This window comes from Camellia sinensis, chromosome 1 (genome assembly GCF_055761805.1).
Source record: "Camellia sinensis isolate YWXY chromosome 1, ASM5576180v1, whole genome shotgun sequence".
In the NCBI taxonomy this organism is placed as follows: Eukaryota; Viridiplantae; Streptophyta; class Magnoliopsida; order Ericales; family Theaceae; genus Camellia; species Camellia sinensis.
Genome location: NC_138961.1, coordinates 209,275,534 through 209,287,574, shown reverse-complemented (window position 1 = coordinate 209,287,574; position 12,041 = coordinate 209,275,534). Strand labels below are relative to the sequence as shown.

The window sequence follows — 12,041 nt, the reverse complement described above, 5'->3', positions numbered from 1 at the left end:
TAAATAAACTAAGCTTGAAAACAAAATTAAAAATAAGAAACAATGCATTGCACACCTAAAAATAAAAACAATTTGTGTTCAGACTTTAAATACATCAATTAAAATCAAAATGGTCAAGAAGTGTAATTTGTCCAAAAAAATTAAAAAGGAATAGAAAGCACACTAATATGGCTTATAATATTAAAAATATCACTTGTCTTCCAACTATATCCAAAGATGAGCCTAAACTATATGCAACAGATGATACATTTGGAACTATACAGTACATTATAATCCAATTAAACAAGATCAAACATTATAATCCTTTGAAACTCTTGACGAACTCGATCTGACTATCACATTTGGGCCCACAGTCGTCGTTGATAATCTGGTGCTGTGTCCTCTTCTTCTGGGGTGTCCATGGTGATCAAAGGTTCAACTCTGTCGTTCACAACTAGAAGAGCTGCTGCTCCAGCATTCTGTGCATTCCATGCCTTCAAGGTGAAGTAACAATCTGCGACAAATGGAAACTTATAGATATCAGAAATTCCCTTGGCGAGGTCAATAACAATGAATGTGAAAATTATGAGAACTAGTCACAACTCAACTTGTTATCCGAGTTCTATATATATTTATGAACAAAAAACCTACATAGACGTACACACACACACACACTTGGTCCGTAGCTGAGCTACTTCTCCCAGACCTGCATCCAATGAGGACAGTGAGGACTAAAATTACTGAGTATACTCTTTACTTTTATGGAGATACAAAGAGAGACCTATATCAGACAATATCAAATTTAAGCAAGGCCCATACTTTCTTTTTTGTCTTCTATACCATCAAAATTGTACAACTCAAGTCATATGGAAAGAATACAAAATTACATAACTTGAAGAGTACAAAGACATCACAAATTTACCACAAAAAAAAAAAAAACCATCACTGAAAAAAGCCAAGTTGATAACTTAAATATAAGAATAAGATACATAGCCAAGACAATTAAATTGCATTTACCCAGAATGTACATTATAATACAGCCAGTGAAAGATAACATGTCTTTCTCATATCTCAGATGAAGAGCAATGTATCTTCCCTCACGGGATCTCAGCCGCTCCACCAGCTTCTGCGGTCTCACTGTCATGTATTCTCAGAACCTAATTTAACAGGAATATCCCCATAGGAGACCTCTCAAAAGTAAATTACCACCTACATCATACTCGGAGCAACATTCTGTACAAACCTCGTAAGGTTTTAAATGCTAATGAGATTTCAAAAATTTTGTGATTCCATTTCAAATGGAGTAATAGATCCAAAACCATGCATGGTGGCAAATGTTTCATTGATTATAATCATTATCAATTCAACACAGGAAGTCCCAAAATTTGTAATACAATTCTAAGGAGCATTCAGAATTTTGGTAAGATCAATTCAATTGTAACTGGAACTAGATTCCAAATTTATTTGGCAGATGAATGCTGGAGAGACAAAAGTTCTAACCTTCCCAAGATTGTCAATAGAAAGGAGAGAAGTGGAGAGCATAATACAGAGCACGACATCTCAACCTTTGGATATCAACAGGTAGAAGTGGAGAGCAAAAACGGTTTCCCCAAGGCTGTAAAAAGTTGTCAATGCATACCCATCCCCACAAAAATGCTCCAGGCAATTGTCTTGGGATATGATTTTAAAAGCATTCTTCCACCAGAATCAGATGAAAACAGTAGCTGATTTTGCATACTTCTAACCTCTTGTGGTGCTATTTGTTCATTTATATGTATTGTCGGCAATGAATTAAAAGCAACATTACATGCTCCAGGCAGTTGTTGCTCGTTTGGTGTGCCACTACTCCCCATGATTTCTGAAGGTTCTGCAGGTAATTCATTTAGCGAACAACAATCTGCTCCAAAAAATTCCTTAACACAAATATTTCATGACATACTTGCTAATCTAAGTAATGAAGCAGAGCAGGGAACATCGTTGTGGTTAAGAAATGATATATGCATGGTTACAGAGCCAATGGAAGCAACAAGCGATGCTGATATGAAGTTCTACAGTTGCATTAGCCTATGGATGATTTGAACCGTTATTTCTCTACTTCTTTATCAATGCTCTTTCCAGGAAACTAAAAAAGAATCTCAAACAAATCTGTTTGGGAAAATTGGCCTCATTTCATAAGAAAATCTAGAAACACTGTAAGGCTTTATTTCTCTACTTCTCTTTGACAGTGACAATCTGTAAGGCTTTATTTCTCATTTCATAAGAAAATCTAGAAACACTGTAAAATCTAGAAAATCTAGAAGTTTGTGTTGTCGATGACAAAGATGGGCCAGTTGACAGTGTTGACGGGGACGGAAGGGGAGATTCGGGCGAATTGTTCTGTGAGGAATTCAGATAATTCATACCTGGCATCTGTGGTGGGACGGGAACAAGAAGTGGTGACCTTGTCTGGATTTTGAGAGTGGCTTGTGACTAGTGACTTGTGTTTGTGCTTGTTAGTGTGTTCTGTTCCTGTGTTTAGTGTAAGATCACTTTTGAAATAAAATAGCAGGTTTTGTTGTGAATGAGTTTGTGTTCTCTAATGAAGTGCTCTTCACCTGTTTGATTTAGCAAAACAACATGATAGTGCAATTCTTGCTATGCAACCAAAATACAGTAAGCCTAGTTTCCCAGATAAACAAAAAAAATTAACTAGAATTTTAAAGTTGGATATGGAGAGGGATTTGGACAGTGAAAGAGAAAAAAAAGGTGAAATGTGAATAAAATGTAAATTATATTTTACATACGTTTTGCACACTTTCTCTTTTTAAATTCTTATCTAAATTCAGTCATGGGAATTTTTTAAAACCCAAGTTGAAATATTTAGCAGAAAAGAACTGTAAAGGGCGTGCACTGATGGGAATTTTTTAAACCCCAAGTTGAAATATTTAACAGAAAAGAACTGTAAAGGGCGGCTCAGTGCACGATAACCTAACTAGTAACCACTACAAAAGTACAATACTAGTAATTCTCAATGAAAACAGAGGTAATAACTATTAACAAAGGCAAGTGCATATTTACAAGGTGTTTAAAACAACAAAGAAGTCAAGTTACGATATTAATGTGACACAAATTATACCAAATATGAATGACATCATTGAATGAATTAGTACCAGCTGCTGCATACCTTCTGATGACATCCACCACCTCTGGCTTCAATATCTCTTCCTTGTTAGAACCATTACACAGATAATACAGAGCCCCAAGAGCATAATTTACCTACAAATTGTAATTTACTTGAATTAGAAACATAGATGAATATGATTTCTACACCGTATGTATAAATTAAAAAAAAAAAAATTAAAAACATAATTTGATTAGTATCTACAAAGAAAAAAAAAAAAAAAAAACTATCTCAAATATGTTGTTCTCTACAAACAAAATGTAAATTATTTTGTTTTCCTTCAAATTATGAAATCATGGTGGTTTAATATCTAATTCAGAGTTCCTTCCAATCTATGATGGACCCCAACTTCAAGAAGTGAAGAGACAACAACAATTGAAATGATGTATTCATTCAGTTTAAAATAACCCAGGAAAAAGTTTTACGCCTTACAGTGTTTCTAACAGGACTTGATAAACATTGAATGATAAGAGCATTGAATTTTAATGAAATGGTAGAAAAACCTCTTTGAGGTTTTATTTTCAATCACACCAACATCCCCTAAAGTTTATGAAATTATTAAAATGACAGAAACTTCTCTTTTAAGGTTTAGTTTCCAATTACACTAAACCTTCAAGAAAGAGCCCAATCAGACATGAGAATGGAAGCAGAGTTTCTGCATGAGCAAACCGCAGTCTTGCCTTTTCATAACAGCCAGGAGCATGTTCTTCTACAGTAACAGAACGTATAAATTATGAGCCAAACAGAAGATACCTTTATTTTTTTCCCTCAGCATTAGCCATGAAGACTTCAATTAAAGAGCTTATGGTGATTTATCATTGACATCGTTCAATGCTAAAGTAAAACCATACATATAACTTATAAGAGCAGTACATTGGCAGAGATATCTAGTTGCCTTCCCTCTCTAACATGATATTAAAGGGCTAACCCTTCTAAAAAAAAATAAGAAAGGATTTTTCAGCTTGAACATCAAGGCGCGTTAACTGCCTTCTTTCTCTCTTTGAGGTTGTCACTAGTTGCCTCATTAAAAATTAATAGAAGTGTTTACACCAAGACATTGTACCGAAAAAAAAAAATGGAATACTTTTTTGGATGCTGGCTCTTTGCCCTATTTGATATGGTTTTAAAGTTTAATTCTATGTTTTATTTTTTTGGGGGGGGTAAATTGAAACTTATTCCAGAAAACCAAAGCCAATACAGCTAACAAAAGGGGCATACCCCTTCTAAACAACAACTAAAATCGCAAAATAGGTATAAAAAGCAATCAAAACAAACCAACCAAACTACACAACACGTATTAAACTCAAACCTGATTAGTAGTTATTCTATGGCCTATCAATATCCTAGTGGATCCATTCCAGTTTAAGCAAGTCAACCGATTCTCATATGTATTCTTAATCAGCTTCCACGAACTTAAACAATCTCTGATATCTTTTTCTAGAGCAAGAAACACAGTCCCAGAATCTCTGACTCCTTCCCTGAAAATTCTGGCATTTCTTTCAGCCCAAATATGATAAATAGTATCTGCAAAACCCAGTTTATACACATCAGTGTAAAAAGATTTCCTAGTCAAATGTTGCACAACCCATCCAAGTTCAAGATCCCAAGGCCTAGGGCTTTTTCTTATTCGGAATCTATCAAGTATTCTAGTCCATATCACTCTAGAATACTCACATTCAAAAAACAGATGTTGATGGCTTTCCAGACACTGCTGACACAAGACACATATAGGGTCAACATGCAATCCCCATACTAGTAATCGATCTTTAGTTGCTAATCATCCTCTCCACTAAAAAGTCAGGGGAATGTTGTCTACCAAAACTCTGTTGTACATCGGAGCCTATGTCAGAAGGGTTATGTTACGATATACTGAAGACTTTCATACTAACAAGTAACAACATATACACACATACTCATATAAAGATTATATATTTTTTTTTTGTTTTTTTTTTTTTGGGCCTTAGTAGCTTTGATATGCAAATACGTGGTTACATCACAAATTGAAAGAGAGTATTTCAGTCACAAAGTCCTCCCAACCACATTTCAACCATGTCCTTCCATACAATTTTCCTATTCACAATTTTTTCAAAAAGTCAATTTATACAGCCAACACAAACCAATTGAATGCGGCACACACCAATCCACAACTCGCATCAAAACAATTATATACATGTGTGTGCATGTATGTATATAATTGTTTTGATGCGAGTAAATTTTCCTCACTTTCTGGGACTCGTATAGTTTTTAGTAAATTGCTCAACTTCATGCAGTATGGTAGCAGATGTTCACCGTACTCTGCTTTATGGAGGAATCTTCTTGTACCCGGCTGACAAGAAAAGCCCAAATGGGAAGTTGCGGTATGCCACCTTTAAGATTAACCAACTTGTTTTTGTTTCCATTTTTCAAAATTTTTTAAAACAAAAAACAGAAAAACAAAAGACATTACCAAATAGGCCCTATTTCCACATGAGAAGTTACGTTTTTGGTAGGATAAATTAGATTTTTACCGTCTCCGCAAACACAATTCTTTCAAGTGATCCTTTTGAGAAGGCAGTACACCTTGAATTGCGGCAAGCCTGCAAGAATGTTCAGTTATTATCTGATATGTTGCTACATAATGTCTTGAAAGCATTTAAATTAGCCTACAAAAGACATATCATTTGACCCAACTCCATAATGTCTTGAAAGCATTTAAATTAGCCTACATGTTTTTCTTAGGCTTCAAAAAATGGAGAAAAACTCCCTACTTAAGCACTCAAAAACTACGTAGGCATAGAAAACTGTTTATGTCAATGTGTTGAGTGTGAGTATTTTCTGAGACAAGTCAAGTAGCTAAGCTGTCCAAATTCTGAAAGCCAGATAGGAATGGAGTGATCTGATTTAGGAAAGTTCAAAATCAGGTGCAGTATTAACATCCCTAAATTTTCCTTTTATCTTCTTTAATCTCTTGGAACTTCTTTTTTGATGACGAGGAACCCCGACACCAATCTTCGATGAGACCTGAGGTAAAACCCCAAATATATGCAACCACCTGCTACTCTAGGATCTTCTTTGCACTCACACAGGTTTGTCTGTTGTTGTTATGAGAATTTGGACCATGAATTAGAGTGTCTAAATGAGAAAAGGCATTTAACACTCCCATAATTGTCAACTTTTTGATGCATGAAAAACAAATTATTATTTCCTTCAATTTTTAAAAAGAGACTCAAAATTCTCATTGAAGTGCTATAAAAACAGTTTTAGGAGCTATTGATCAAGATAAAATCATGAGAACTCAAAAGCAACATCCAAAAGCTTCTTATTGAAGAAGAGGGGGAAAAAGGATTCCAAACAAACTGAAGAGATAGACACAATATTACCTTGACATGATTCTTGAAATAATGCCGAATTGATGGATCAAAGAAGAATGAATCATTCAAAGAGTTCAAACCTATACCTTCTTCCCATGCCCACTTGACATATTGAGTCTTCCCACCATATGCCTGCAAGTTATTAACTAAGCTAAGTAGCAGCCGAACTCCGTGTTGCCTGGCTTCCGCAATGACATGATCCAATGCCTGCCATACTCTTTTGTCATTAAAATGAAAAAAAGAAATTTGGGACAATAATAATAAATGATCATGCAACATGATGATATTAACCAAAGTAAAAGAATTCAAGTATTGGCAACAGTTTGGCAATTTTATTTAATCTGGGATAAATTAAACAGATTCAACAATCCATGGGCCATTGGGCCATGTTCATGACTCGGTACAATTTAAGAAATACTTGAATGAATGAATGCTGAGATTTATTGTGTGATACGTCAACAAAGTTCAGTAAGTTTTGCGGATTTACAGGATTGATGGGTGAAACCAGAAAAAATGAAAAAAAAAAAAAAAAACAAAACAAAAAACTAAAATTAAAAAAAAAAACAAAAAAAGCAGTATCTATATCTAAATCTTACTGATGCAGCACTACAATGGTAAGCCTGACAAACCAAGACAGTGCTATTGTACTCTTATATATGACTCGACCTGAATGTGTGGAAAATCATAAAGCATGGAAAGAAGAGATAAATTCCCCAATGATTGAATGCAATGGGGATGGAATTTATAGAACTAATGTGATCAAAAACTCAAAATGTACATATTCAACTCCACGAGACAACCAAATCAAACACCAGTTTCGAGCTAGAGAGAAACTACAGCCAAACTAATAGCATGTAAAAATGCAGTCAAACGAAAGGACAATTTGTCGACATGAACAAACCGAGAAGACAGAGAGAGAGAGTACCGATTAAAGTTCAGAAACAAAGTAGACTATTCGCCGCCATCGGAGCTTGAAATACGAGTAATCGTTCAGATCTGAGCTTCTGGAAACCACTGAATCTCTGTAAATGAGATGGTGGAGCTCGCTACCTCGCCGGTGCAGCTTCAAAATCGCTTCGGTGTAGCTTCGATCTGAATCTTCGATGGAGATTCGAAATCGCTTTGATCTGAATCTTTGATGGAACTCAAAATCGCTTCGATCTGAATCTTCGATGGAGCTCGAAATCGCTTCGATCTGAGTCTTCGATCTGAGTCTTGGAAATCACTGAGAGAGAGAGATGTGTGGCTTCAATCTTCAAAATGTTGAGAGATGTGTGGCTTCAATCTTCGATCTGAATTTATAGAACTAACCATTTTGAAGATGGTTTGTAAGAATACGCTTCGATCTGAATGTTGAGAGAGATAGATCTGAATCTTCGTTTTGTGTAATATGCTGTAATATGCTTAGAGAGGGTTCCGATTCAAAATAAAGTTTCACAAAACGAGGCGCGTGCGGCTACCGCATTTGGAGGCGTTTCCTATTATAAAACGGTGCCGTTTTGTGTAATAGAATATGCGGCGTTTTTAAAACGCCGTTAAATGTTAATAACAGTGACGTTTAAAAAAACGTCGGTAAAAAAACGCCACCATAACCCTTTTTTCCTGTAGTGATATCACTATTCATCAAAAAAAAATTAATTTTTTTCTGCCCAAGTACACACCGAATTGACAACAAGCCAGTTGTTGTGCAGCGGCAGTGCACCTAAATGAAAGGATTGGGTGTGATTTGCACACACATTGTTGTTCGGCCTGTGGGGCCTATCACAGATTCCGTTTTGATAATCTGAACCGTTAAATGTGTAGAACTCGTTGAGTACTATATGTCTGCAAAAAATCACATTGATTGGATATCGATAACTATATGATCAAATCAGTTATGTACAACAAATGGATGGTGTTATAATTAATGATTGAAAAATAAATAAGTCTGATCAGATAGCTATCGATATCCGATTAACGTGATTTTTTATAGATAGATAGTGTTCGACGAGTTACACACATTAACGGTTCAGATTATTAAAATGGGACCTGTGATGACCCCCACAGGCCAAACAAAACCGTCCAGTGCTTTGTACAAAAATTAGGCAATAATTTCCATAGCGAATTCACTCCAGTCGGTTGTACAGCTGGGGCCACCTCTCACTAATCATCTCTTACACACTTTTTTTATACAATATTTTAATACACATTTTTTCATAAAAAATTAAAAAGTTAACCCAAACCTCCATATTTTTTTCTCAACTTTTTTAGTCTAAAAAGACAAAAAGTGCACTTTTTTAGAACACCCCAAACCAGCCCTATGGTTTGTAGCTACTTTTTTTGGTTAGTAGCAAAAGTTAAAAGTTAACTTTTTTGTCTTTTTTTTTATTTGGGAAGTTGGTTTTTAGTCAACGGTAAAATTACAATTTTACCTCTCATGGGTCAAAATGTGTTACATAAGTTGTAAATATTTTAAATAAATGGGGATAGTTTGGTTATTTTATTATGATTTGACATCATAAACAAACATTAATCAAAAAAATCAAAAGTCACTTTTTACCAACTTCTTAAATCATTTGTCTAAAAAAAATCAAAAGTTTGGTTAAAAGCCAAAAAGTCACTTTTTACCATCTTCCCAAAACAATCCTTAGTGTATTTGCTAAAGTGATTAGGCCTCCGTTTGGGAAGTGAGTTGGTTTTTTGGCTTTTTGGCTTTTTTGGCTATTTTAACCTGGGGCTAAAAAGCCTGGTTTGGGAAAGGCTTTTTGGCTTTTTAGCTTTTTGGTGAGGTGTCATCTTGTTAAATGACGAAATTGCCCTTTTCCATTTTTTTATTTTTTTATTTGGGTTTGGATTTGGCATATTTTCGGTTTTTTTTTTTTTTTTTTTTTACAATTTTGGCTTTTTGTTGGGAAAAAAAAATTTTGTTTTTTTTTTGGTATTTTTTTTTTCAATTTTGGATTTTTGTTTAAATTTATTTATTTATTTATTTTTTGGATTTGACATATTTTGGTTATTTTTTTATGTTATCTTTTGATTTCGCGTATTTTGCTTTTTTTTTTTTTTTTTTTTGGGTTTGGATTTGGCTTTTTTTTTTGTGTTTTTTTTCTTTTTCTTTTTTTTTTATATTGGGGTTTGTATTTTGCTATTTTTGGGGTTTTTTTTTTTAATTTTCTTTTTTTGGGGTTTGTATTTTGCTATTTTTTTTTTGGCTTTTTTTTATATTTGTGTTCTTCTTTTTTATTTTAATTTGTTTATGTTGGGGTTTCGATTTTGCCTTTTTTTTGTTTTTTTTTGGGGGGGGTTTCGCTTTGGCATTTTTTGCTTTAAGTTTTTTCGTTGACAATTTTTTTATGTTGTGTTTCGATCTCCCGAATTTTGCAAATCCAAATTTTTTAGTTTTTTTTTTTTTTTTTTTGAGTTTGACGGATTTTGCGTTAATTTTTTTTTTGTTTGAAATTTTTTTATTTTGCGCTTGGATTTTTCATATTTTGCTTAATTTTTTTTCCTGTTACTTTTTTTCATTTTGGGTTTGGATTTGGGGTATTGTGCTTAAATTTTTCGATTTTTATTTGAGAATTTATGTTTTTGTCTTTTTAATTTTTTTTTTACTATAACTATGTTTTTTTTTTAACTATGTTTTTTTTTTTCTTGGATTTTTATTTTTAACTATGTCTTAGTTTTTTTTTTCTTTTTTTTTGAATGAGGCGCATTTTTGTCGTTTTTTTTTTTAATTTACGTTTTTTTAATTTTTTTTTTGTATACATTAATTTGGTTTTATATTTGACAAATGGGTTTTCGTGTGTTTTATTTTTTTGTAAATTACGTGGTAAATGCTAATTTCTGTTGTTATGTTTTTTATTTTTGTTTTTGTTTGGATGAATCGTATTTTGGTCGTTCTTTTTTTTTAATTTACGTTTTTGTCATTTTATTTTTTTGTACACATTAATTTGTGTTTATATTTCAAAAATGGGGTTTCATGTGTTTTATGTATTTGTAAATTACGTGGCAAATGCTCATTTTTGGTTTTTAAAATTTATTTTTTATTTTTTGGATGAGCCGTATTTTTGTCGTTCTTTTTTTTTAATTTACAGTTTTGTCAAAAAAAATTGTATATATTAATTTGGTAAATGTTCTTTTTTTTTTTTACGTGGCAAATGTAAAAAAAGATTTTTGGTAAATTTTTGGTAAATTTTTTTTGTTAAATTAATTTTTTTGGTAAATTAATTTGTCGCGTAAATTTTTTTTGGTACATTAATTTGGTAATTTTTTTTTTGTATACATTAATTTTTAACTTTATTTTTTTACGTGGCTCAGTTCACGATTTTGTACACATGACGTGGCAAATGTTTTTTTTTTTTTTTTCCCGAGAACGGGATAGTGTGAACAAAGACCCAGGGGTAATTTGGTAATTTCACGCCTCCTTGTATGTAAGATGCAATCCTGAAGCCTTTTTGTCCTGGAGTGGCTAATTTAGCCAATTTCGTCTGTAGTGGCTAATTTAGCCCGTAACTCCCTTCCCAAACAGGCTCTAGACACTGTGCTAGGTGAACAGTGGGGACAGAAGATGTAAACAATGCCAGGCTTTGTTGGGAAAGTAAGTTGATGTTTTTGTTTTTTTTACTATTTTAATTTAGAATTAAAATTTTTTATTTGAAAAGCGTTTTTTGATTTTTTTAAATTTTAATGAGAAAAAAATATAATGATTATAAATTAAATGTGATATTTTACTTTATTAGATGAAAAAATTTATTTTATTTTTTTGTGACTAAAATAATCTTAAACCCAACCCATCTTTCCAAATAGAGGTTTAGGCATATTAAATTTTCTTTCAAATAAATAATCAAATGTCTTGTATAAATATGAGATCCGTAATTTTGTAGACCCTACACTTATGTGAGATATTTAATTATTTATTTAATAAAAAATTTAGAACTTATAATATTTTCTAACCTTCAATTAATAGAAAATTTTTGAAAATTACAAAGGAATGAGAAATTGATAATCATTTGCCATTGAAAAATGTTTTAGATTTCTAAATTATGAGCTCTAGAAGAGCTATCATCTGTGAGTCCCAGTATATGATTTGATATTTTAGCCTTTATTTATTTATTTATTTTTTTAAGTTATTACGTCACGAATACTCTTATTAGCGCTCTTACCCACTCTTTACCATTTTATCCTTAACTCTCAAATCTCTTACATCTCACATCTCTCTCTCTCTCACACACACAGACACACACACACACTCTCTCTCTCTCTCTCTCTCTCTCTCTCTCTCTAGATTACACATCACATCACTCATCTCACATTTTTTTAATTAAAAAACAAAACATATTTTATTTTAAAAAGACAATTAAAAGTTTTTTTTTTAACTTTTTAAATTTTCTTGGTATAAAAGATAATATAATCCAAAATAAATTAAAAATTGATTTTTAACTTTTTTTTGGATATTTCCAAATGGCCCCTTTATTTTATTCTATTTTAATAAAATACATAAATTTTTAATGTATAAATTTAATTTTCATAAGATTAATATTATTCAAAAAAATATCAATAAAATCTTTAAAATA

At 32.5% G+C, this 12,041-nt stretch overlaps 1 long non-coding RNA gene across 2 annotated transcripts; it reads right to left on the bottom strand.

The window, feature by feature from the left end:
* Positions 1 to 26: 26 nt before the first annotated feature.
* Positions 27 to 8,093, bottom strand: LOC114268694 (uncharacterized). 2 transcript variants are annotated; one of them, XR_014344161.1, is made up of 7 exons: positions 7,415 to 8,093; positions 6,576 to 6,696; positions 5,647 to 5,715; positions 4,449 to 4,663; positions 3,143 to 3,234; positions 1,480 to 1,846; positions 27 to 493 (listed from the first exon to the last, which is right to left on the bottom strand). It is a non-coding gene; the product is annotated as an uncharacterized LOC114268694 (long non-coding RNA). The 2 variants fall into 2 exon arrangements; XR_014344151.1 differs by lacking the exon at positions 4,449 to 4,663.
* Between the last annotated feature and the right edge of the window lie 3,948 nt (positions 8,094 to 12,041).